At 38.2% G+C, this 27,808-nt stretch overlaps 1 long non-coding RNA gene across 1 annotated transcript; it reads left to right on the top strand.

The window, feature by feature from the left end:
• Positions 1-499: 499 nt before the first annotated feature.
• On the top strand, positions 500-24,052 carry LOC139316668 (uncharacterized). Its single transcript, XR_011600382.1, has 4 exons — positions 500-566; positions 3,352-3,447; positions 6,956-7,029; positions 23,637-24,052. It is a non-coding gene; the product is annotated as an uncharacterized lncRNA (long non-coding RNA).
• The last annotated feature ends 3,756 nt before the right edge of the window (positions 24,053-27,808 follow it).

Raw genomic sequence — 27,808 nt, 5'->3', positions numbered from 1 at the left:
GTGCCCACCAATATGACTCCACGTGCCATCTGTGGCACACGTGCCATAGGTTCGCCATCACGGCCCTAGAAGATCTTGTGGGTACTGAAGTTGCAGTTATATGTTGTATTAAATAATATTGTTCATTCAGTGTTAGAATTCAACTGTTGTGGCTTGTAAACTATTATGGGTATTCTGGTTTAATGTGTAAAAACAACTAATGGTGGCTAACTCCGCAAAACCCAGTTAAACAAACCAGAGCTTTCCATGACCTTAACTTTTGTCTTTGTCAAATGCTCTTGTTCAGCTACTTCAATTTAAAATAAAAAAATGAACATACAAGCAAACATTACCTTATTCTTTGGGGGCTACAAAATGATTATACTTATTTATAGATTTAGCAGAAAAACACCTGCCCAGGTGTCATTCTGCACTATGCTACAAAATCCAAATGTCTACTTACTAGTTATATTTGTTTCTTACAATTGTTTATATTTAGAAAATGGAGTTATGAAAACTTCAGCAGGAAGCTTATTTCCTTGAGATCCTCTTATAATTCACATGCAAGTTTACTTCTCTGCTTAAAGGTATGCATGTCACAAAGGTCAAGGCAATCTGGGGTTATGTTGATGCTTGTAGCATTTAACAAATTATACAGATATTGAGAAAAAATTAAGCACAGTTCTTAAATTATGTAACTTAAATCATACAGTTCATCAAAAAAAATCAAGCCAGGGACTTCCGGTCGGCACCGCCGGCTCCATGGACGGTCTTTTAAGACCGCCAGCCCTGCGTCTCCGTAAAAGCCGCTTTGACAGCGCAAACCGGCTATCTGGCAGCTGAAAAACTCTCCTTCGGGAAAAGAAGGAGAGGAGAGCCGGTGGGCGAGAGTACAGCTCCCCGAAAGTCCTCTGGAACATTTCCAGAGGCTTGGAGGGTGAGAGCTCCCCAGCCAGCCCACCAAGAAGCTCCGGAGTCAGGACAACTCTGCGAAAGCAGAGCGAGAAGCTGCGATCCGATCCTGCTTTCAAAAGTGACTTTGACTGATTACAAGCGCAGGCAGAGCGGAAAACAGGAGAACAAGCTTTAAAAGTACAGAGTTTAACTCTGAAGTTACTTTGTTTCAAACTGAAACTTATTGAGCTGGAGGCTGAAGATGGCGTCTTTGTTATGGTTTTGAAAGTGAAAGCCAGAAACAAAAGTGCTTGAGAACTTTGCACTGGGAGAGGGACTAGCTGCTTATTAACTGCTGGGAAGTGAGAGTTTGTAAAAAAACAAAAACAAAAAACTATCCTGCCTGATAAATTGGAGACTATAAATTACAAACATTTTAAAGTTGTTTAAAAGACTTTGTGGCTTTCAAAGATCACTTTAAAAGAGGGGGGGGAAATGGCTTCTAGACAAGTGAAACCAGGAGTTGTTAAAGGAGGGGGAGGTTCTCCAGTTGTGTCAGTGGTGACACAGAAAGCACAACTTCCAGCTGATCCACAGACTCAGACTCAGAGTCAGGAGGCTGCACTTAATGATTTTAAAGAGTTTATGAAAGAAGCTATGAATAATCAAGCAACATCAGTGAGAGAAGCCATGAATAATCAAGCAATAGCAATGAAAGAAGCTATGAATAATCAAGCCACAGCAATGAATAATCTAACACTACTTGTGAAAGGGAAATTAAAGAAAGTTGAGGAGGATATCAGTTCAATCAAGGAGGTGGTTGCAGAAAAACATGATGAAATAAGAGATGATATTGTTTATGCTGTATCAGGATTGTCAAACCTTGTTATCCAGCTTGATGGGAAAGTTGAAGAAATTAATGAAGCCAATTTAAATTTGGAAAGTAAAATGGGTGATGTCATGACCAGAACAGAGAAAGTGGATGATGAATTGGTAATGTTACAATACAGATCCATGGAGTTTGCTTTGAGATTGAGAGGCCTGAAAGAAAATAGCAAAGAAAACTTAAAAGATATTTGTGCTGATGCTATTGCAGAGATAATTAAAGAAAGATCAGAAGATGTGGCAATTCAAATTGATAAAATTTACAGGGTTAATTCCTGGTTGGCAAAATAAAGACAGCTGCCAAGAGATGTGGTGGTCTATTTCACAACTAGGAGGATCAGAAATGATATTTTACAAGCTTCTTACAAGAATAAAGTTCAGGTGGCTGGGCAAGAGGTGGTGGTTTTGAAAGAGATTCCTCCAAAGATGTTGAGAAGTAGAAAAGACTTTGGCTTCCTGGTAAATGAGCTGAGAAATCAACAAGTGGCGTACAGATGGGACGTTCCAATTGGTCTAATAGTGACTTACAATGGAGAAAGATACCGGTTAAACACAGTCTGGAAGGCAAAAGATTTCTATGTAAATGTTTTAAAGGCTGGATACCCACCCTCACCAAAGTGGGGAAGGAAGAAAACGGAGATGTTACAACAAGAAAAAGATGGAAAACAGATACAAACCTATGCTGAAGTTGCAGCTGGAGGAATTATTATGGAAGAAGATTTGGATCTTGGGGGCTTACCCCCAACTTTGGAACCACCTAAGAAGGGAGAGCCGAAAGTACAACGACTGACCCGATCAACTTATAAACTTCAAGAACAACAATTAAAAAGGCAACAATCTCAAGGTTTATCTCAAGAAGTCCAAAAAACAGAAGCAGTGGGGGGGGGGGCTAGGCCGAAGAGTAAGGTGGAGGAGGAGCTTCAGCTGATGCTCACAAGGCTTCGAAAGGCTAAAGATGGCAACTAAATTCCTATCTTGGAATGTCAATGGCCTAAATTCACCACAAAAAAGAAAGAAAGTATTTCACTACTTGAAACAATTTAACAATGACGTTATTTGCTTGCAAGAAACACATATCAGATTATCAGATCAAAAATATTTGATAAATTCAAGATTAGGTACACATTTTGTGGCATCAGCGCTAGAGAAGAAAAATGGACTAGTCATATATGTAAGGAAAGGACTATCAGCTAATTTAATTGAGGCAGATGATCAAGGAAGATATATTGCAATTGAATTATTAACACAGACTGGAAAAATGCTTTTTATTGGAATATAGGCCCCTAATCAGCAACAAGACAAGTTTTATAAATTTTTACATAGTAAAATAATACAATGGGACTATAAATCTTTTATATTAATGGGTGATTGGAATGGAGTAATAGACACACAGAAAGATAAAAAAAGCTTATCAAAGATCTCAACACGTGCAAAACTACCTAAATCTTTTTTTGATATGATGGAAGATATAGAACAGAGAGATATTTGGAGAGAACGTAATGTGGAGGAAAAAGATTTTACTTTTTTTTCTGATAGACATCAATCCTTCTCCAGGATTGATTTTATACTAACCACAAATGATTTTATTTCCAGGGTGAAGAAGACGAAGATACGTCCAAGAACTTTAACGGATCATAGTCCGGTTTGGGTGGAATTCGAACAGGAGAGGGGAGAAAGGAGGTCTTGGAGGTTAAACGAAAACTTATTTAGATATGAAGAAAATGTGAAAGAGCTTAAAAAACAAATGAAAGAATTCTTTGTTATTAATATGAATAAGGGTACTCCTATGGAAATGGTCTGGGATGCTAGTAAGGCTTATATGAGGGGTATGTTAATACATATGAACAATAAATATAGACTAAAACAACAAAAGAAGCGTAAAGAGATAGAGGAAGAAATAAAAAAGAAATAACAATTACTTATATCTAATCCAGGAGATAAGAAAGTAAAAGAAACAATAAATATACTACGAGGGCAATTTAATATGTTAATGGCTGATCAGGTGGCAACTAGTTTACAATATGCTAAACATAATACATTTTGTAATGCCAATAAACCAGGTAGGTGGTTGGCCTACATGCTGAGGAAAAAACAGAAATCACGAGTCATTAGTAAGATAGAATATAGAGGTAAGGAAGTTTACCAACAGAATATGATTAAAAAGGCTTTTTTGAAATTCTATACAAAGTTATATGCTAGTGACTCAATACAAGGTATAGATATAGATAGATATTTAAAGGAACGGAATATTTCGGAATTAACATTGGAACAGAGAGAAGGATTGAATCAACCAATAACTTCTGAGGAGATCATTGCGGCAATTAAGCAGTTAAAAACAGGGAAAGCTCCAGGAACAGATGGATTAACAGTTGCTTATTATAAGAATTTACAGTTTGAAATGGTAGAACTGCTTAGAGCTCTATTTTGTAAAATTCAATTAGGGGGAGGAGTTCCACCCTCTTGGAGAACAGCTTTTGTTTTCATTGATTCCGAAGGAAGATCAAAACTGTATCAAACCTGAAAATTTTAGGCCAATTTCATTTTTGAATACTGATTATAAAATTTTGCTAAGATATTAGCGAATAGATTAATGCCAGTTATGCAACAAGCAATTCATAATGACCAATCAGGTTTTATAAAAGGGAGACAGATGAAATATAATGTAAAAAAATAACCAGATCCCTGCAGCGTTCATATTTTTGGATGCAGAGAAAGCATTTGATCGACTGAATTGGCAATTTTTGTTTAAGATAATAGAAAAAATGCACTTTGGGGAGTATTTTATACATTCAATTAGAGCAGCGGTTCTCAACCTGGGGGTCGCGACCCCTTTGGGGTCGAATGGCCATTTCACGGGTCGCCAAAGCCCTCTCTCACCCCTCCCCCACGCCTTCACTCACCCTCACCCTCTGCCTCTGTTGGATCGCCTGCCGTTCGTTTACCCCGTCCACTCCCAATCTATTGCTGCCTCCGGAGTCCCAGCTGATGGCTAGAGGGAAAAAAAACTTTAAATTCTTGCCGCAGAGCTTCAAAGAGCTAGCTGCGAAGAGGTAAATTCCTGGAGCAAATTTTTTTCCCCCTAGCTATGCTGAAAAGCGAAATTGAAAGTAAAGAAGGGTCTTTGCTGCAATGTGACAAAATGAGGCAGAGAGATTTCTTTTTCTTTTTCCTCACCAAAAAAGGTAGGTGCAAAACTGCAAACAATGGGAAATTTAGGGCAAGAGGAGGTTCAAGATTTTAAAACACAAAAGAAAAAAAGCTCTATTTAACTAGGGAATTGTAATAATTGAGATACTATTGATTGTATATTGTGTTGAAAGCAGAAATGGTTAAGTTGTGGTTTGGAGGAATATATGGGGGAAATTATTTGGTTTATTATTATTGGTAAATATAATTAATTGATTTGTAAGAAATTGGATTGCATGGAAATAATTGGAATATTCATGTTCATATTGATTAATATACAAAAAAGATAGTTATATAACTAATTGATTTATATTAAAATGTTGAATTTGTATTAAACAACTGTATTACATAATTAACCAATGTGAGGATGGATATAAAAATAGATGACAATGCGAAGGGGTTCTGCTCCAAGTGGGGAAAAAGACACTGGAAACATGGAGACTGCTTGGAAAGATGGTTTAATGGTGGACAGGATCACATGGCTTGATGGGGCCCATTGTGTTAGTTTCTGTTGCTATTGTGTTGCAAATGTCCTTTGACAAAGGATTGACTTTCTGCCTCTGGCCCATTAATAAAGGGTGGGGGGCAGGAAGGTGGGAACTGCTTTGTAAAATATGTTTCTCCATTTCTCATCCAGGGAAATATAATATTCTGCCTTTCTAATATTTCCCAAAATATTTCATTCTTCTAGGAAAGGGGTGGGTGCTAACCTCCTACAACTGTTTAAATTTGTGAACCGGCCAAATACTCTGTTCAAAGAAAATACGTTGTATGTTTGTATGTGTGTTTCTAATTATTGCTATTTATTCCTATTTGTTCTCTTTTATTCTTTAAAGTTTAACAATTCATTCTTTATCTTAATATCTTTATATTTGTTTGGGGTTGGCTTTCTTCCCTTTCATCTTTTTTATTGTACAGCAATCTTTCTCTTCAAACCTACCATCTCTGTCTTTTCTTTCTTTCTTACTTTCTCTTCCCCCCCCTTCTTCTTCTCCCTACTTCCTCTTTCTCCTTCTCCTCCTCTCTTCCTCCCTCTCTTACCTTCACTCCTACTCTAATTTCCCTTCCCTTCCTTCATCCCTTTCTATTGCTGTATCCTTTTATGCATATGGACTACTCAGAGGACTGAAAAAGTTATTTTTGACTGGCCCTCGCACTTTTGACCAGTCCTCGAACTTACAACTGTCCTCACAATTTATGTTTTTGCCCTATCTTGTCACCATGGTGAAGAGAAGCAGTTGTGAAATGAGTGACACGGTTGTTAAGAATGGTACAATGAGCATAAATGATGACCAGTCATAACTGCGAAGACCGGTCAAAAGTGCAAGGACTTGTCAGAAATCACATTTTTCAGCCCTCTGGGTAGTCCTTTTGTGCACAGGGACTACTCAGAGGGTTGAAAAAGTTATTTTTGACTGGTCCATGTTGAAGAGAAGCAGTTGTGAAATGAGTGACATGGTTGTTAAGAATGCTACACAGGCATAAATGTGAGGATGGTCATAAGTGTGAGGACCAGTCAAAAGTGCGAGGACCTGTCAGAAATGACTTTTTTCAGCCCTCTGACTAGTCCCTATACACATAGCCATGGCCACCCGGTCACATGACCAGATAGCCATGCCCACCCAGTCACATGACCTCCAAGCCACGCCCACAAAATAAGCCATGCCCACAGAACCGGTAGTAAAAACAATTTAGAACCCACCCCTGGTTGGGGGTCACCACAACATGAGGAACTGTATTAAAGGGTCGTAGCATTAGGAAGGTTGAGAACCACTGAATTAGAGCAATATATCAGGAACAAACAGCACAAATAATAGTTAATGGAGGCCTGACAGAAGCCTTAAAAATTGAGAAAGGTAGAAGGCAGGGTTATCCCTGTTAAAGTCGATGGTTCTAGCCCAATAACTCACTAATCAAAATGTATTTTATTTTCAAGCTTTTATTTTAGACCTAGATAGATCCTAGGCCTCTTTATTCATTAGACCTTTAACGTTTTGTTTCTCTCTTTTAGATACACAACTGGAACAGCACAGATTTACCTCAGAGAGAGCTTTTTTATACCCAAGGGGAGGAGTCAGGAATCAGGTAGGGTTATGGAAATGAGGGGGCGTGTATTATTGTTAACCCTTGCAGAGATGTAAGAAGGTAGAGATACAAGATATAAACAAGTTAGACATTTTACATAACAGTCCCTTGACGCCATTGTTGTTTATTCTAACTTTAGAAGATTTGTTTTATAAGTTGCGGGACTCTGATAAAATAAAAGGAATTGTAATTAGACAGCAGGATTATAGATTAAGAGCATTTGCAGATGACCTGGTTGTTACTTTATCTCAACCTATAGAGGCGGCTTCCTATATGCTGGACATAATAGCTCAATATGGTAAAGTATCTGGATTTAAAATAAATCTACGTAAGACAAAGATGATAACTAAAAATATGTCCATAACTCAAAGAGAAGATTTACGGAGATTAACGGGGTTTGAAATAGTTAACAGAGTTAAGTATCTAGGAGTATATATTGCAGTCTCAAACACGAAATTGTTTAAAAATAATTATGAAGCTCTTTGGCAAAAAGTACAGAAAGAAATGGAAAATTGGAAAAAGTTACAACTATTATTACTGGGAAGGATAGCAGCAATAAAAATGAATGTACTACCTAGGTTTTTATTTTTGTTTCAAATGATACCAGTGCTTAAGAAAGATGGAAATTTGATGGAATGGCAGAAAGGGGTTAAGACTTTCATCTGGGGTGGGAAGAAACCAAGAGTGAAACTGAAAATTATACAGGATATACGTGAGAGAGGAGGTCTTAAAATGCCTAATTTAAGATTGTATTATGAAGCAGCTGCTTTATCACAAATCAGTGATTGGTTTAACTTAACTGAAGAAAGAATGTTAAATATAGAAGGTTATGATTTGTTATATGGATGGCATGCTTATCTGTTATATGAAAAAAAAGTGGATAGAGTGTTTAAGGGTCATATACTTAGAAATGCATTGTTGAAGGTTTGGAAAAAGTACCAATATAAGTTAAATTATAAGATACCCATATGGGCAAATCCCAGACATGCAATAGAAAATATAAGTGTAGAGCAAAAAACAGAGGTTATTACTTATAAAGAACTTCTTCTTTTGGAAAGGGGTAAGTTGCAACTGAAACCTTTAGATGAATTAAAAGAAGAAGGGATAATTTATACTTGGTTTCAGTATGGTCAGCTTCAAGCTAGATGGAGGGAAGATCAAAAAATTGGTGTTATGCAAAATGAGGAAAATTTGGTGAAACAGATTAGAGATCAAAGTCAGATGCATATTAAAAGGTTGTATAATGCATTATTGGAAATAGATTCAGAAACGGAATTGGTTAAGGATTGTATGATAAAATGGGCACAAAACTTTCAGGAACCAGTGATGATGGAAATGTGGGAAAAGATTTGGGTCAGAAATGTTAAATTTACGCAAGCACAAAATTTGAGAGAGAACTTTTATAAAATGTTTTATAGATGGCACTTAGATCCAAAAAAATTATCATGTATGTACTCTAATTTGCAAGCTAAATGTTGGAGATGTGAATGTAATGATGCAACCTATTATCATATATGGTGGACCTGTAAGAAAATCAAGGCATTTTGGATAAAAATTTGGTGGGTGATGCAGAATATTCTGAAAAGAAGGTTGAAATTTACTCCTCAGTTGTTCCTATTGGGTATAACTATGGACTGTACAGTATTAGAGACTAAATTGATTTTGAATCTAATATCAGCAGCTAGGCTGTTGGTAGCACAATATTGGAAGAAGGACTCTTTGCCTACTATTGAAGAGTGGATACTGAAAGTAACGAACCCAGCAGAAATGGCAAAAATCTCAGCGTACTTAAAGGATTATACACAAGAAAGATATGTATCGGAATGGAGAAGATGGATTGATTATATTCAAAATAAATATCAGACAAGAAAATATCAAATAGCTTATGAACGAACGTTAAGTATTAGAAGTATTTTGTTATCTATAGTGGAGTTAAGGTTTCAGGGGGGGGAGTTAGTAGTCTAAGGATAAGTAGGTTAATCTATTTTATGATTGTTAAATAAAACACCTTGTATTTTGCTCTGGGAAGTCTGGGGGGGAGGATGGGACGAGGGGAGGGAAAGGGGGGAATATGGGGGGGAAGAAAATTTATGTTTTTTGTAAAACTTTTCAATAAAAATAAAACAAAAAAATCAAGCCAGTACATATTGTTAAAACGGATAAATGGCTAATAATCAGAACTCTGGGCAACAGAACAGTAAGATTTATTGAAGATGGAGAGAGCATTATATAATTTAATTTATACAGTTTCCCAATGGACAAGTTTGCTTGAATAATGATGAAGATGAAAATGTGTTGGATGCAAGCAGAAATGTTTTTACTTCAGTTTTATATGATCTAGCTGGTTTTCAAATTTTTAATGGGAAAACGTTTTAGATCCAGAGATGTGGATTTGATGTTTCAGCCCCAGATTCTTTGGATAATATTAATGAATATAATAGGACTTATATTCTAGTAAGTGAGTTTAAAACTACATTTCAAAAATTCTTAGCACAATTTACTTGGTGATAGACAGACAGACAGACAGACAGACAGACACATATATAGATATGGACACATTTTATCTATTATACTTTTATATCTATAAAATTTAATGTAGTGAACATACCGAACACTCCTACCTCCTATTTTCCCCATAGTAACAACTCTGTGGGGTCCTGTATAGACTGAGAGAGTGAGTGGCCCAGAGTCACTCAGCCAGTTTTCATGATTTCTAACCTAGCACCTTAACCACCTCACCAGACTGGTTCTCTATTTTCTATAGTGTATGTTCTATGTCTATTTGAAGTATACATAGTGTTCTGATATCAGACCAGCAGGAAGTGTAAACAATTTATCTTTTAATATAGTGTATAATAGTACAGTACATATCGGGTTTTTTTAGTGAGCTTTAGCCCCGCCCATTTTTGTGATGTCACTTCCAGAACCCCACTCTTGGAGGACTTGTTTTGGGACTCCTTAGATCCGCCCATTTTGTGACATCATTTCAACCTGCCCGCCCTTGGAGGACCGTGATATCATAACCCCTCGCTCTCCTGTCTGGCTGTCAACCCCTTTTACAGGAAGTAGCACAACATCACTTCCGGGGTCCCCTTCCCTCCCTTGGAGGACTGTGATTTCAGCCCATTTTACAGGAAGTAGTGAGGGCTGACTGCTGTTTGAACAGGGGATTGTGTGCAAAAATTAATTTAAAAAGTCTGTTTACACACACAGCATGGTAGAAAGACTTTATCAGTGTAAATGTAAACATACTAGGAAAGGTTTTATCAATGCAAATGTAAGCAAACTATGGCTCAGTTCCTGAGCCAGGGCCCTATTGTAATGCAAGGATTTTGAGCAACATCATTTATTTGTTCTAAGGGGTGCTTACGTTGCAGGTATGTAAAAATAAAATGCTATTTTGCAAAAAACATTTTGTATGAATACTTTGCTTTTCTGAAATGTGGCAGGGACGGTGGCAAAAAGCTGGAAAATATAAATGAAAAAAGGAATTCTGTTGTAAATCAGAGGTCCAGGCTTTTGCTCTGTGCGAAGATGTCTCCCACTCTTCCCAAGAGCTTTATTTTTTATACAGTTTTACACAGGCAGATAAAAAGGCAAGCAAGCAACAGTGTAATTGGACAATCCTCCTCCCTCTTCCCCCACTCAGAAGAAGGTCAGATAACACAGACCAGAGCAAGAATGAGATCATACAGGAAGAAGATACAATGACACCAGAAACGGAAGCAGTTTGCTGCATTCTTCCCGATGTCATGGACTTCAATTCCCTACATCCCACTCTTTTTTATCTTGTTTGTAAAGCCATCCTCTTACGAGGGGCCAGAAAAAGGGGTTATTATCAGGAGAGGAATATCCTTGCAGTTGCTTATATAAGGCATAACTTTGAGACAGTATAGCAAGGGATTTAAAACAAAACGCAGTTATACATATATTACAAAAGGAAGAAATACACTGAACAAAACAGCATCCTTCAATTAAAATAACACAAATGAAAGGTCAAATTATACAAAATTTTAAGTTGATGTTGAATGTTTCTTGACTCATCTAAAATGTTAAAGCAACGAAGTTACGTCTTCAGGAACTGATACAAATCAATTGCGTTAGGGGGTGAATAATATACAGCTTCTCCCCAACGAGCTATATTCTTCTAATCAAAGTTCCCTTTAAACAAATACTCATATCAGTAAAGTTTTGAATTACTACAGCAGGGGTACAAGGATTAAACATGTAGAAAGCAAATTTTCCATTTCTTACACTTCAGACAAACAAAAGGCATCCATTTTTGTGATGTTTGCAAGCTGCACCCATAAGTTTTATTTCATGTGTTGTTCAAGCAAATGTTTGGATGATATGACAGCTGCTGATGCCAAAGTACAATTATTAACAATCAAACATAAACAAATTATGGCTACAGAATTGGCAGTTACAGCCGCAAAAATGGCAGCACACAAATTCTCGGGTGTTTGTTCTACTTGTTGCTGCTGCATACTGCCTGCGCTTTGGTGGTCAAATTCTTCACATCTCCCCATGTCACTGGATGACTGGCATGACGGGATCGGATTGATGTAGGGGCACCTTTGCCATCTCTGGGATAAGGTTCAGGTTGGTGCCACAACATCCATGGCTGGATGAACACAACATGTTGGAACCCACAAAGGTCCTGTAGGTGTAAACACAGCAGTATAACCCCGCCCCCAAGTAATAAAGGGACCGGTCCTAACCATGTTTTGTCTGGTAATGCTCTATAATATACCAGAGGAGGCGGCAAACTTGTTTTTTGTTGAAAATGCTGCTGATAAGCAGTCAAATTAGAAATTGAAAAATTCAATTGATTCAAAGTAAATAAAACTTTTTTAACCTCTTGTGTTACCCATGACAAATTTGGTACCCGAGAGCCCTCTTTTTTTATTTGCTTGTGAAGGCAGTCCTTAAAGGACGTATTAGCATGTTCCACAATGGCTTGACCTGTGGAATTATAGGGAAGACCATGAGTAACAACAATATTCCAGGTTGTACAAAATTGCAAAAAAGTTCCAAGGAGCCAAAGAGGGAACATGGATAATATCCATTTGCCATAATTGATTAGAGGTGAGACCATGGGGATTAACTCCCGTGTCCCGTGAGAGGGATGCCCCAGAACATTGGGGACAGGATGAAACAATTTGCTTAGCTTGCTCTAGTGGAATGGAATGTGGCAAGCTTTTGCCAGCCCCCTGGCATTTTTTTTTATTGCAAAAGTTTTACAATTACATTTTCACCCCATTTTCCCCCCCCATCCCACACCCCACCATATTTTTATCCAAAAAGCCTTAACTTTCTTACAATTCCACCAAACATGATAATATGTAGCATCTAAACAATCACATCTCCAACATTTTGGCTGAACATTAGGATACATACAGGATAATTTCTTGGAATCTAAATGCCACCTGTAAAACATCTTATAAAAATTTTCCCTCAAATTTTGCGATTGCGTAAATTTAACATTCTGAACCCATATTTTCTCCCATGTTTCCAACATTACTGGTTCTGCAAAATTCTGTGCCCATTTAATCATGCAATCTTTAACCAATTCAGTTTCTGAGTCCCTTTCTAACAAAACATTATATAGCCTTTTGATATGCATTGGACCTTTCTCTTTTATATGTCTAACCAATTCTTCCTCATGCAACATAATACCAGTTTTTTGGTCCTCTTTCCATCTCAATTGTAGTTGATTGTATTGAAACCAAGTTAAGTTAATCCCTTCATCCAACAGTGTCTGTAATGTCTTCAACTGCCATCTGCCCGCATCTGTAAAAAGAACCTCTTTGTATAAAAACCCCCCGAGTGACATTATATTTGTATTCCACATAATATGACCAAGATCCAGCCATAGCGGTATTTTATAATCCCATTTCAATCGGTGCTTCTTCCATACTCTCATCAGAGAATCTCTAAGTATATGACTTTTAAATACTTTATCCACTTTGTTTTCATAAAACAAGTAAGCGTGCCAACCAAATTCGAGATCAAAACTTTCTATATTCAATATTCCAGTCTTTTTCCTTCCAAACCAATCGCTTGCTTGAGTCAAAGCTGCTGCTTCATAATATAACTGTAGGTTTGGAAGTTTAAGACCTCCCCTTTCCGGAACATCTTGCATAATTTTCAATTTCACTCTTGGTTTTTTCTCGTTCCAGACAAACTTATTCACTCCAGTTTGCCACTCTTTCAATTGTTTATCACTTTTAAGCACCGGAATCATTTGGAACAAAAAAAGAAATCTTGGCAAAATGTTCATCTTCACTGCTGCTATTCTTCCAAGTAAAGAAAGCTGCAGTTTTTTTCATGTCTCCATGTCCTTTTGTACCTCTCGCCACAACACCTCATAATTATTTTGAATCAGTTTCATATTAGATTCTGCAACCTGAACTCCTAAATACTTAACCTTTGAAACAATCTCAAAACCTGTCCTCTTTTCAAGTTCATGTTGTCGATCTTGTGTCATATTTTTGACTATCATCTTAGTTTTTTTCTGGTTCAGTCAGCCCCCTGGCATTTTGATGGAAAAAAGAATGACTAAAAAATGGATCTGTAAACAAAGTAGGTAAAACATGAACAGCAGCATCAGCATGACTGTTGCCTTCAGAAAGAGGACCAGGAAGGGATGAATGACTATGTATGTGAGAGACAAAATATAAATGCTTCCGGTCTTGTAGTAATTGCTATAAAGTGAGAAATAGGGTCATAAGATTGGAGTCAATCCTGGGCGTGATATAAGCACCTGGAAGATTAAAAATAAGTTGACACACATACTGAGAATCAAAGATCAGATTAAAAGGCTGTTGAGAAAAAGTATGGAAAGCTAAGATAATAGCAGACAATTCTGAGTGTTGAGATGAAAACTGTCCTGTCATGTAAGCAATCGCTCCTCTCGTTCGTCCTCCGTCAGAAAAAACAGTAAGAGCTTACGATAGTGGAGAAGGAGAAAGCAATTAACGAACAGAGAAAAACAAAGTAATTAAACAAGCCTAGGATTTTTAGGCAGATGATATGAAATATAATCTACATAGAGCACACTGAAGAGATAAATTATTCTGAAAATAAAAGTGAAAGTCAGATTTTGAAATAGAAAGAACAATATTTATTAAATCAGTCCCATTTCTTCGATAAGCTCGAGTTCACCCCAAGGTTATAAGTTCAGCAGTAGCTTGGATAAAGGGCAAAACATTTTGAGTTGGTGTATGGGACAAATAAAGCCATTCAATACAATATACTTTTTCTGTTCTAAAACAGCCAATACTCCTGTGGGCAGCTTACTAGTAGGAAATATTAAAAGAGATAACTGACAATCTCTATGAGGGATTCGATCCACAAACTGAATACTCAAGATGTTATGAACTTTCTCAACTGTAGCAAATACTACAGATGGAACTATAATTAAATCTCCTGGCTTTTTTCCTTTAGTTAATAACTCAAATAATGGACTAAGTAAATGCATAGGTAAAGAAAAATATGGGCGGGTCCAATTAATAGTACCCAGCAATTGTTGCAAATTTACTAAGGAAATAACTTTGGATAACTTTAAACAAGGAAAAGCCGGAGCAGAAAAAGACTGCAACATTTTATGTCCTAAATACAGATAAGGAGCGTGCAGCTGTATTTTTTCTGGGGCAATTTGCAATCCATAGACACATAAATCATTTTGTATTTCAGAAAGCCAATTAGATTGTATTTTTTGTGCTCCAATTAAAATGTCATCCATACAATGATATACCAGGGTTTTGATCCCTGATGAAAGAGAGGGCGAGATGTTACAGACATGCCCCCCCTTGGATTTTTACACTCTCTTTTAAAATAACCAGATTTTCCACAATTGTAACACTTTCCTTGAGGTTTGCTGCTTGGTGGTAAAGCAGCTGTTAACAAATTGGTTTGATAAGAGAATGTTCCTATATCCTGACATGCTTTAATCATATCTGCCAAATCAGGATCTTTTCCTAGCCCAACAATTGCCCTTCGACACTCAGAAGTGGCATTGTCTTTTGTCAGCCTCATCAACAACTCATTTTGAGCTTCAGGATTGTCTATCTGTCGTTGTAAAGCATCCTGTAATCTGTTAATAAAATCAGGATACGGCTCATTAGCCTTCTGCCTGATGTTAGAGAAGGCTTGTTGAGGCTTGCCAGAAACAGGCACTTTTCTGAAGGCTTGATAAACATGTTCAGAAGAAACTTGCAAAGTTGCGACCGGTGAACAAACAGAAAGCATATCAGCAATTTCTTCCATATCCCCCCCCCCTTTTTTTCTAACTGTTTCTCTAAAATCTGCCTAATGGGGGTGTACATTGGCTGTGGGGATGCAATAGAATTATCTCCTTCAGCAGAAGCTGATGATTCCATTAAAGATGGTTTTGGGGTGACAATTTTAACTTTATCATTATCAGGTGGAGGGCTTGTAGTTAATTGTTGCCCTTCTAAAGCATCAGAGCCATATTTTTCTATTGCTTGATGACATTAATACCATTGATGTAATATTTGCACTGAAGCCCTAGGTTCAAGATGTAAAGCATGCCCTACTTTTGTTCTATCTCTCAAACAAGGTGTCCCCTGTTCCAGATAAAAGGGACAACGTTTCCCTATCTCAACTACCAGTTTCCTTTTGTCAGTCTGCACATTGTCACGCCAGACTTGTGTAATAGGAATCTAAATTCCCGCACATGAGCTTTCTGATATTGAGACAGATTGCAACCCACACTCACCATTAGGGATCCACATAGGATGAAGGTACCAGGGGTCTATTTATCCAGACGATGATGAGTATGTTAAGGGTGTTGCTTCCCACGAAGGGCCGTCCCTGCTTTGGGCGCCAGATGTAGTAAATCAGAGGTCCAGGCTTTTGCTCTGTGCGAAGATGTCTCTCCCGCTCTTCCCAAGAGCTTTTTTTTTTTTTTTGAAAATTTTTAATTATTTTTCACATAAAACATAAAACAACATCTTTTTAGAGCAAAGGTTTGGTCCAGTATAAAATAAGTATAAATTCCAAATTTCATCAATTAACATCTTAAAAAACAAACAAACAAACAAAAACAAATCTAAACCCAATTTTTGTCATTCAGTCTAACATCTTATTCTAACATTTAACATTCTATTATGTAGTCACCCTAAATCTTAAACTTCAAATTTAAACAGCTCTTTATAATATTCATTTATCATTTTAACAATCAGTATTTCATATATTCTCCTTACTTCAAAGACCCAAATCAAGTCAGTTTCTTTTAAATCACATCTAATAATCAACATATAATATTTTATTCTTCTCTTAAAAAACATTTCAAAATCAGTAACTATTCTTCAAAGATATCTCCTTCACTCCTTCTAATTTTATTTTGGCTAGATTGCAGCTTAATTAACTGGTTTCCAGGGATGTTCCTCCACTCCTAACCTTATTTGTTGGCTGGATCACAGTTTGGTTTTAACTGCTTTCCAACATTTTCTCCTTCACTCCTCCTAGGTTTATTTTTATCTGAATAACGGCTTTTCAGCTGTTTTCCAGTGGTGCTTTCCTCCACTCCTTACCTTATATTTAACTGGTTCACAGTTTATTTTAACTGGTCCCCGGTCCCCAGCATTGTCTCCTCCACTCCTCCTAGGTTTATTTTTGGCTGGTTCACAGCTTAGTTAGCTGTTTTCCAGTGGTGCTTTCCTCCACTCCTTACCTTATATTTAACTGGTTCACAGTTTGGCTCTAACTGTTCTCCAGCATTTATCTCCTCTGCTCCTCCTAAGTTTATTTTGGGCTGGTTCACAGCCTAATCATCTATTCTCCAGGGGTGCTTTCCGCCACTCCTAACCTTGTATGTAACTAATTCACAATTTAACTTTAATCATCTGATCAATAACAATTTACCATAATTGTAAAATCTATAAGCAAATCTTATTAATATTCAAAAATTCGTTCCCATTCTCTTATTTACTTTAAAGAGAAAAAAAAACCAACAACAACATTGTAATCCACTTTAAAATCAATTTTCTATAACCATTAAAGCTCTTATTAATACTTAAAAGGTTCTTTCATAGTCTTCAAATTTCTTGTATTTTTTCTATAATAACATTTCTCGCTTTGAAAATAATTTAAATCTATAAACAATTGTTAATAAAGGCTTCATTAACATTTTCTTATTTTCTGTAAAAAAAAATATTTTAGACCCTTTAAAAAAGCAAATTTCTGTAATCATTAAATATGTCAATAATTCTTGTTAATAATCAAAAATTCATTCATACTCTTCATGTTTCTTATAGTTTTTCTAAAATCAGATTTTTCCCACCTTAAAAATCACTTCTCTTAATAACGGTAATGAAAAGTGAAAAAGGAAACAGAAGGGGAAAAGGGAATAATTAAAAAATAAAAAGATAAAAAAATAAAAATAAAATAAAAGATAAAGGTATGGCGAAAAGGATCTAAAAAAAAAAAGAATTCCACAAAGGAACAGAAAAAAGGAAGAGGGGAATAAAATGAAAGAATGATAAAATAAATTTTGAAAAAAGGAGAAAAAGTAAAAAAAGAGAGTAAAAGAAGGAAGAGGAAATCTCCTCCTTATATTATTTAAACATCAATTACATACAGTAAAAAACATTTACATCCGTTTTAATCAGAATGTAATATTTTCCATCTTGCTACCCAAATTCCCCTCCCTTCTTTTCAATTCCAATATCAGTAAAGTAATAAAGACTAAAGAGTTTAGTTCTTTTTTGTTCCCTATGTGATATTGTCATGTCCTCTTTCGTTTCTACGCCCTTTCCTTTTGTTGCCTCGCCTTTAATCAACAGTTTTAATTGGCCAGTTAATTCCTTCTTTCCAACTATCCATAGGTAGTCTAAAAATGAAATAAGTACATCTAAAATCAAACTTTTTTAGTTTTCCTTCAAAATAATCCAATTGAGAAAGCAAGAGTCAAAGTTTCTCCTTTAAGTAGCAAGCACAATTTTCACTTTCACTTCTTCTTAATAGGCAACCATTTTAGCTTCCTCTGCCACTTCTACTTAGATAGTTTAAATTATTCCGTCTTGTTTCTTATTTCTTCTTTCTTTCCTTAATACCACCAATAAACAAGTTAAAAATCCCCAAAGTTAGAGCTCCTTAATTGTTTTCATAATAAACCAATTTAGGTAACAAGATACATTGTGTCTAAGTTAATTCAAAAGCAATCCACAGGTTTAAACTTTCACTTCTCCACGGCATGACTCCATTTTAGCTGTAATTCTCCGCTGAGCTTTCCCAGTTGCTTCAAAAGATTTCTGCTTACCACCTCTTCCCTCTTTATCTCTCCAAAAGTAATCCATTTCAATGACAAAAAATTTCAAAGTTTACAATTTCCAACTAACAGCCATTCTGTTGTGGCTCCATTGCCTGAGCCTGGGCTATCGACAGATGCAGACTCTGAGAGTGAGGGAGAGGAGTTGGCAAGGCGTCCCTCTCCAGGACCCTCCTCTCTGGCAATGCCTCCGGAGGACACCGAAGGCCAAGAGATAGGCCCAGAGCCAAGCACATCCCTGCAGCCACAGGTGGACAGCAACGAAGGAGATAAGTGCTGGCTGGATCCTTGACAGTGGCGCAGGGAGAAGCGTGTGCAGCAGAGGGGAAGGCGTGCCAGAGATTAGCTGAGTCACTGGACCACACCCCACAGGGTATAAATGTGGTTGTGGTGGCCGGTTCAGTTTGTGATAAGCAAAAACTAGAAATAATCCATGATCTCTGCGTTACTGGACTTCTGCCTGCCTTGTCGGACTGCATTTGGACTAATCCTTTTTTTTTTAATTGAAAAAGTTTTCAATTACAAATCCCCCCCTTTTTCCCCCCCTCCTCCCTAACCCCCCCTCACCACCCCACCACCCCTGTGACTTCTTCAAAAAAAACCTGATACATAACAGATTTTATATTTTACCATCCCCTTACTCCCTCCTCCAAATACTGACCCTTACTTCTAATGATATTATTAATATTATTACTTGCCCCTCTTACCATGCACTTCAGAATAACATTCTATTATAACACTATATAATAACTTCTGATTTAACACAGTAATATTATTATAACTCCCAATTTAGCAATAATCTGCCCTTTTTTTTCCTCCTCCCCCATACTTATATCTATATATTAATATAACATTTCAAAACAACCTTCCACTTTAGAACTATATAATAAATCCTACTTTAACATTTAATCTTTTGTGTATATTAATATGACATTTCAAAGCAGCCTTCCCCATGAATTCTAGTTTTACATTTGTTCTGCTCTATCCATTTCCTCCACTCCCATAAATATATCTCTTAAGCATCCCTTTTCTTAATCTATACAATCAATACACTAGCCTGTCTCCACCCACTTTCCTACAAAATTACCATACACAACAATTCATTAATATCTTTGTTCTTCTGCCCATCCTACTAGAGAATATTCCCTTATATAGACAAAATCAATGACTTTAAATTTATAATCCATATAATATCTTCTTTGATGTCTTTCCACTGGATTGCTGACTCCATCCTCCATATTAGGGTAACATAACATCCCAGTTGCAACAGAATATTCAAAATCCTCAGTTATCATCTGCCCCCATCAATAATGAATATCTTCATATATATATAAAAAAAAAAGAAAACAACCACCCGAGTGACTTTATAATTGTATTCCATATAATATCTGTAATAGTGGCTTTCTTCAGGATTATTAATTCCCATCGCCATAATGGGGTAACAACCAGATCTTCTGCATGCCCCAACATAACTCTCTTGCCTTATAGCTCAGCATAGATATAATACGTTGATCAATGAAAAGAAAACAAAAAATAGATAATTCCAATCGAACAGTTTAAGGCCCTTTTCACATCCCAAAATTATGGCACTGCAGAGGTCCGTCACTCTCCTCAGGATGATATTAACCACTACTTCGCCTCAACCATCTCCTCAAATATTCAATCATGTATTTTTTAAAAATAACTGGCTTCGCTGTTGCTTAATTTAGAAATTTTTATTTTTGTGAGACCTGTTTCTTTTTTTCCTTTCTTTTTGTGGGTTTGATCTCCATCCTAATTTCCTTTCTGCAGGTTTTGTATCAACTGATCGGTTTTCATTCTGATTTATAACTTGATCTTGTTGGTTTTGCTTTTGTGACTCATACTTCTTTTCTGTAAGTTGTGTATCAATTAGTTGATTTCCATGGTTGTCTGTGACTTGATGAATCATCACGTTAAAATCCGATGCCACTTTTCTCTTATTCATAAATAATCCAGCTGAGGTGTCTGAAGAATCCAAAGGCAATTCATCTACAAAGGCCTCTGTGTCTCGATGTTTTTCTTTTATTTCTAACTCCTTCTGCTTTTCTTGTGTTGTGCATAAAGATGTTAAGTTCATTTAAAAAATTTTTTGATAAAATTCTTCCGCTTTTTCAACAGTATTTAATTGATATCTTTCTCCTTGATATCTCAATATTATACCAACTGGAGCATTCCATCTGAATAAGATATTTCTTTATTTAAGCTCAGCCACCAGAAAACCAAATTTCTTTCTTTCCAATAACATCTTAGGCGGTAATTCTTTATATATCCAAATCTTTCTTCCAAACAGTTGCAAAGTAGACTTAAAAGATTTCTGCACAATATTATTTCTTATTTCTTTATCTGTAAAGTAAATCACCACATCTCTAGGCAATTGCCTTTGCTTTGCAATCCAGGAGTTTATTCTATAGACTCTATCGATCCTACAAAATACCTCCTCAGGTTGAACCTTTAAAATCCCAGCCAGAACTTCAGAAGATATTTTCCTTAAGTCATCTCTGTTATTTTCCTGTAATCCTCTCAATCTAATCGCGTATTCAGTAAAATTATATTGCATCATTAAAACTTCCTTTTCAATCCGTTGTTGTATATTTTCTACATTACAAATCTTTGGATCAACTTCCATTTTTGGTTTTTCTTCTAAACTATTATCTTGAATGTTTATCAAATCATTTTCAATTTTTTCTATTTTATTTTCCAAATTGTCCTCAATTTCTTCCATTTTAGACTCTAATAGATTAATATTTGTATCCAACCTAGTGATAAATTCTGAGAAACCATTAGCCATTTTTATAATCTTTCAATGCAAAATATCAAACTTTAATTGCACCAATTCTTTAGTTTCCTGCTTAAATTTCTCAAAGTTCTGATTCATAATCTCATCCCTTCTCACAATCTCCTCCAGAAGAAATTCAATTATATTAAAATCAGTTTTCTGAGACTGTAAAATAAGAACTTGTTCATATAGTTTGTGGATGGGGGAATCCCCCCCCCTGCTTGTTTGTCCGGCTTTGTAAGCCTAAACGCCATATTTCCACACAGGCAAACTTTTAAAAAGGAAAAAAAAAAAAAAAGCAAAGCTTCTTTCCAAACGAGATCAATATCAAATCCAGTCTCCAGAAAGGAGAAAACACAAAACACAAAAGTGGAGCTTTTTCTTCAATTGTAGCTAGGAGTATTTATTCCGCTACTTTGTGGCTTAATAAGAAACGGAAGGACTTTCCCTTTTCAGCTTCCCTGCTCAAATTTCGGCAGTCGCCATTTTAAAAGTTCTTTTTTACTTTGTTCGATATCCTTTGCAAAATAAGTATAAATACTTGCAGTTTAGGGTCACAGATCCAGGTCCAAGTCTCATCCTCTTTACTTAATCTGTTAGTTATCTTGAAAAGCTTGTTTTCGTAGCCTTGCTCTGCAAAAAAGCAGAGGTCTCCCAACGCCCGGAGCAAATGGCGAGTGATATAGGGAGCCTCATCCGCTCGCCCTCAAGAGTAAAAAAAAGCTCTGGGGGCTACACAGAAAGCTCTACCTACATTCACCTGCTCTATCTCACATTTCCTCCTGGAAATGGAGTTTTTCGAGCCGCCTTTCTGTTGTAAAGGCGGCTCTTTACAGGCGAAGGGGCTGGCGGTCCCAAGGGACCGTCTGGTGGCTACGAGAAGCAAACCGGAAGTCTCCAGACTAATCCTTATATTGCTGAAACTTTGCCTGCTTTATCGGAACGCTTGCAGTCTAATCTTTGTTTTGTGTGAGTAAGTCTGAATTGGCAGCTAGCCACTGGGTTGCTGCCAGCTTTATCTTTAAAGACTTTGTCGTGTGGCTTATTAACTCCGGGCCATCTGTGGGGGTGCATGTGTGGGACGGGGACAGAACACATTCCATGGCATTCAATTATAAGGGTAATTCATAGATGGGTCTCTTCCTCCAGCAAATAACTTTTTAAATCTTCTTGCCTCCACAGTCTGTAGCCACTGTTTAAGGCTAGGAGCTCTCTTTTTGAAATCCATTTTTAAGTGCTGTTCCTGCCTGGGTTAAGTCACTTACCCGGCTTCCAAACAGTTTGCTCTATTTCTTCACTTCTTCCTCCTGCACATCACTTTTCCCGGTTGCCACAGCCTCGAGACAGCCGCCATGGCTGCCGCTGAGCCACCGCCACCGCAGAGGGTAATCCTCCAGCCCCGAGGAACCTGCCCATTCCTCTCGGCTGACTGAGGGGTCCCTCTCTTTCCCCCGTTCCTTCAGGATAGGGTAGGTGCATAGACCTGCCGGCGGTGGCATAACAGATGGGGGTTTCGTGGGGCTCCTAAGAGCCCTGCTACTCCACCGTCTGGGTCGCCGTGATGCCAACCGGAAGTCCCTCAAGTGCTTTATTTTTTATACAGTTTTACACAGGCAGATAAAAAGACAGGCAAGCAACAGTGTTCTAATTGGACAATCCTCTTCCCTCTTCCCCCACTCAGAAGAAGGTCAGATAACACAGACCAGAGCAAGAATGAGATCATACAGGAAGAAGATACAATGACACCAGAAACGGAAGCAATTTGCTGCATTCTGCCTGATGTCATGGACTTCAATTCCCTACAGAATTCGGACACCACCTTTTCTTAGTTCTAGGTTTTTCTACATTACAGAGAGGTTGTAAAAATAAAAATACTATTTTGCAAAAGGCCTTTTTGTACGAGGGCTTTTCTTTTCTGAAAGGGGTCAAGGATAAGAGGTAAAAGGCTGAAAAACAGAATTCCTGAGTGGGATACAGGCGATAAATGTAAAAAATAAAAATAAAATGGGGTACTTATGTGCATGCTTATTTACAGCAATACGGTACAGGGCTTGTGGCATGTCCCAGGGAATTAGCGTGTGGGCAGGCGCTGTATACACACGTGTGACAGGAGGGGTTTGGGCATGTTCAGGCCTGTCCCAGGCGTGACCTGCTTTTTCAAAAGGCTGATAAAAAGGAGGTCTCTGCAGACACTTGCCAACACCTCTGCTTAAAATGTAGATAGATTTTACTAACATGGATCCTTGCTTCAGAAATAATCAAAATAATGCTAAGTTACAGTCAGAGGCTGATTTATTCGCTGTAAATGTGAGACCTGAATCACCAAAGAGAGCCCGACGTGTTAGGAAAAAGTGTAAAACGTTTAATAATGAGAGTAAGTGTGGCTTGATGCTTAAGATATGTTATTACCGTTTCTGCCAAACAACCAATGGTGAGGGTATGCAGAACATGTAAACCAAAAAAGTTTCATGATTTGAAAATTGAATATATAATGTACTGTATTTCTTCTTTCAGAACTGGCCACTCATCAGAATACAGGACTTTTACAAATTGTCAAGAGTTGTGTTGTCAAAATTCTCCACCATTGTTTAATGGGCTGCCTGCAAAATGAGGATCAGTTGGATAGAGCCATTGAAGCAAGTGTTGTCAAAAGCATGTGTCTTCAAATATCTAAACCTCAAATTGTATGGACAATTATTAATATTTCTGACAAAATGAATAAATTGTATTTCACAAGGGATACCTTGAACGAAGTCAATGCCTGTATAAAAAGCATTGAGAAGTCGAAGGACCTACAGACATTAATGACAAAGATACAAGAGGAGACCCTGATATCTGTCAAGAGATTGATATGCCAAACTGTATCAGAAATTTATTACAAGAAAATGTTAATGTAAATGGAGCGAATTTCAAATAAAGCAGTTTTTGGAAACATGTTATTTCTGTTCTGTAAAGGGGAGTGACTCAAGGATTATATGTGACGCAACAGCATTGAGGTGGGGGTACAGGACTTGTATTTAGTTGAAACTGATAAGAAAGGGGCTAGGCATTTAAATATAGATGCACATCTCTGTTAACCGGTAAAGAAGGACTCTTCAGGATGGACAAGACAAATGTAAGTGCTTTTATAACTATTTTAAGATATTGCAAGGCATATATATACTGTATATATAGGGAATCATATTTACAATAACTGTTTTGTGTTTATTAGGATGATGCTACAGATTCTCAGTGCCTAAAAGCATGCTATGGTATTCTTTTTCCTTTTAACAAGCAAATATGTGCCATGTGTCCAATGCCCACAGACTCACAATGGCACAGCTATATTAGGGGTTTCAATGCAAAGCTACAGAATGGATTTTACAAGGTATGGCATTTAATTTGCAGACCTCTATCTTTTCTGTAGCAAGAAGGATACCTATAGGATTCAGTGTTTCTTTCAGACTGGGATGATGATGATGATGATGATATGTTTGCTGCATGTACAATGCCCACGGACTCTCAATGGGCCGCACATAACGGGTCACGGGGATGCCACAGTACGAGAGACACAAGAAAAATAAAAGGTGTGGTATTTATTTTGCAGACATATCTATTGTATAAAAGATATAAGGGGCTTAGGGCCTACAATGAAGTGTCATCACCAAGCAATAACTTGTAAGGAAGCCCTCCATTTCATGCTATAGACAGTAGTATTTATTGTAATAAATGTGAGAGCCTGTGTGACTCATAGCAGTACATGCCTTTTAGAATGGTGGAATGGACAGATGCGTGACAAATTCCCAAGGAACAGTGCTTCACAAGTTGTTGAAGGTGGTGGGAACCCACAAGCAAGCACATCACATGCGCCTGTGGAGGACCAGATGTCAGAAACGGAGCAGCAGATAGCCACAACTCATGGATCTGAAGAAATGGAAATGCAAGGTATGAACTGATATTACATACACGCTTTTAGAAAACCGGGCTAGTACGAATTTCCAGTCGACAGTCAATATGTTATATGTACTATAATAAGTAAGAATACTAATCGCTAATTATTTGTGTGCCTACAGATAGACGCAGCAAACGGGTCTGCAGAAGTACCAAGTCCTACTGGATCACAAAGCATTCAGCTGAGTTTTGAATCGCAGCAGAACCCATTGTGCAGTGTATGGGATATACAAGGACAGGAAATTGAACCCCAGCCGTCCACATCCCATGACATACAAGGTTAATTAAAAATGCACAATAATTTCTAAATATGTTTGTTTGTATTCTTTAAACAGTGACAGCTCTTCGATATGTTTTTGTTTTTATTTTTTTATTTATTTAGAACCGGCTTGTAAAAAGTCAAAAAGGGGGGCTGAGGAGCAGCATCCAACACTCACATACAGTGACATTCCAGTGAAGAGTGTGATATGTCAGAAACACAATCAGCAGAGGAATGGGATCCCTTGGAGGATTCCGACTCACTAAGTACACCAGAAGCACCGGTTGTGTATCTGGAGAGAGTTCAAGCATGGCAGAGGGCCCTGCAGCATTACAGAGCAATAGAGCATTATGGACGCTATAGATTTGTAAATATGGAACATGTTTGATCATTTACGCAGGCTATAGATGTTATTCATAATGAGATACAGAATCTTTTGAACCATATTTCCAGGGATATACGGCCAAACGATTTTGTACAATTGCGGCTGGATGCTGAGGAATTAGGCAGGCCTCTCTTTAGTGTTAGAAGGCCACTCGAGGAGTTAGATGCTGACCAATACCTTAGTTATGTAGAGAGTTTATTACAAAGCAATGTGGAGATCTTATGGAGGAACTCTTTGGAATTAACAGTCACTATTGTTAAAAACCACGAGGGGGGAGGCCTTAGGAAGTTAGGAACAGTTCTATTCAGTAAGATTTTGGAAAAGAAAATCAGAGTGCCGTGAAGTTGTTGTGGGGAGGATGAGATGCCCTAAGTGCAAGTTGCTTTGTCGCTCTAAGGTTTGTCTTGAAAGACACAAACAGTTGGCGGGAGAAGGAAAAATTATTTGTGAGGATAATGTATTTTGTTCCAGGTGTGGTTTCTATGTACCTGTACCACATGTTGAATGTAAGAAGCTGACGTGTGGACAGTATGATACCAAAGTAGGTAGCCTGACAGACCATTTATGTTTTCTGAAAAGGATTTTTAAGCCATCCACCTCCAGATTGTGTCCAGCTGCATGTTATCCCTCTCCCTTTTGAACATCTTTCCTCCCTCGGGTCATCTTGCCTCTATGGACCGGTCTCCTTTTTCATCTGAGCCCCAGCCGGAGGGTGTCTGGGCAATTGTTATGCGGGAGCTGAGGGAGCTGTTGCCTTTCACCAACGGAGGAACAGACCATCTGACTTTCCTGAGCCATTTCCATCTGGGCTAGCCACCGTGAGAGGGCTTGGATCCTTACCTCTGGTTTTGGTGAAATGACACCGGACTCCTCCCACTGCCGTGAGAGGGCAGTGGAGTCCATCTTACTGACATACAGATCTATCTTGCTCCAGTACTTTTAAACTCTTCATCATACCCCTGGCCGAACTTTTTACCTCCCATCTATGTTTATAGATGTTTATGTTTATTGGATGTACACGGCAGCTGTCCTTCTTGCACTGCGAGACTCCCCCCTCTCGCAGGCCTGGACCTCTACTCTATCGAGGGCCTACCTTGATGACGGGTTTTGGAATCCCGAGAGGTGGCATGTGGCAAAGAGGGGGCTGAGGGGCTTTTTAACTTCTTTTTTAACCAAAGTTTTAAGGGGTTCTGGGGAGGGTTGTGGGTTTGGGGGATAACCCACTGAGAGGGAGGCCGGGTCCGACAGTGGGCTTCGGAACGGGGGGTGCGGGGTTCAGAGTCAATGAGGGGGTTAGAGTCTGTACTGAGAGGGCGATACTATCAGTACTGTAAGTGGGAGGGGCAGATATGGCGATAGCAAGGGGCCATATCCAGTTATGGGGGCATGCGCCCGCTGTCTCCGAGCAGTGGTGTGCTCCGGCCCCCAATGCTCCTCTCATTCCCTGGGTTGCGCAGATCCTCAGGGCCCGGGCCTTCGGCTGATGTTGTGCAATGCCAGGTCCGTTGTAAATAAAGCCCCCCTCATTTGTGATCTTGTTCAAGAGGGGGGAGCGGACCTGGCGGGTATTACGGAGACCTGGTTGGGCCAGGAATGGGGAGGGTCCCCTTGTTGAAATGTGCCCACCAGGCTTCTGAGCATTCCATCAGCTGAGGTCTCAGGGGAGGGGCAGGGGGGTAGCGTTGTTATAAAGGAAGGTCTTGGTCTGAAGGAGGCCACTGTGCCTCAGATAACAGGATGTGAGTCCCTCTTTGTGAAGTGGGGTCATGAGGTGCAGGTGGGCCTGCTGATCACATACCTGGCTCCCTGCCACATGGTGGCGGCCCTGCGTGAACTGCTCAACGTGATAGCCGGGATGGCGGTTGATACCCCCAGACTTACGGTTATGGGGGATTTCAACCTGCCATCCGTCAGTGAAATGTCTGAGGCGGCTCGGGAGTTCATGGCTTCCATGATGGCCATGGACCTGACCCAGTTAGTTCATGGTCCTACACACTCTGGGACACACTCTGGACTTGGTTTTCATCTCTGGCCAGTGGCTGAATGATTTAGATATAGGGGATGTAGTGATTAAACCCTTGTCATGGTCTGACCATTCTCTCCTTCAACTTG

Source organism: Pituophis catenifer, unplaced genomic scaffold (assembly GCF_029215685.1).
Source record: "Pituophis catenifer annectens isolate HBS135680 unplaced genomic scaffold, rPitCat1.0.hap2 SCAF_4, whole genome shotgun sequence".
Lineage (NCBI taxonomy): Eukaryota > Metazoa > Chordata > Lepidosauria > Squamata > Colubridae > Pituophis > Pituophis catenifer.
The sequence above is the reverse complement of the archived record's forward strand: the minus strand, read 5'-3'. Positions and strand labels throughout refer to the sequence as shown.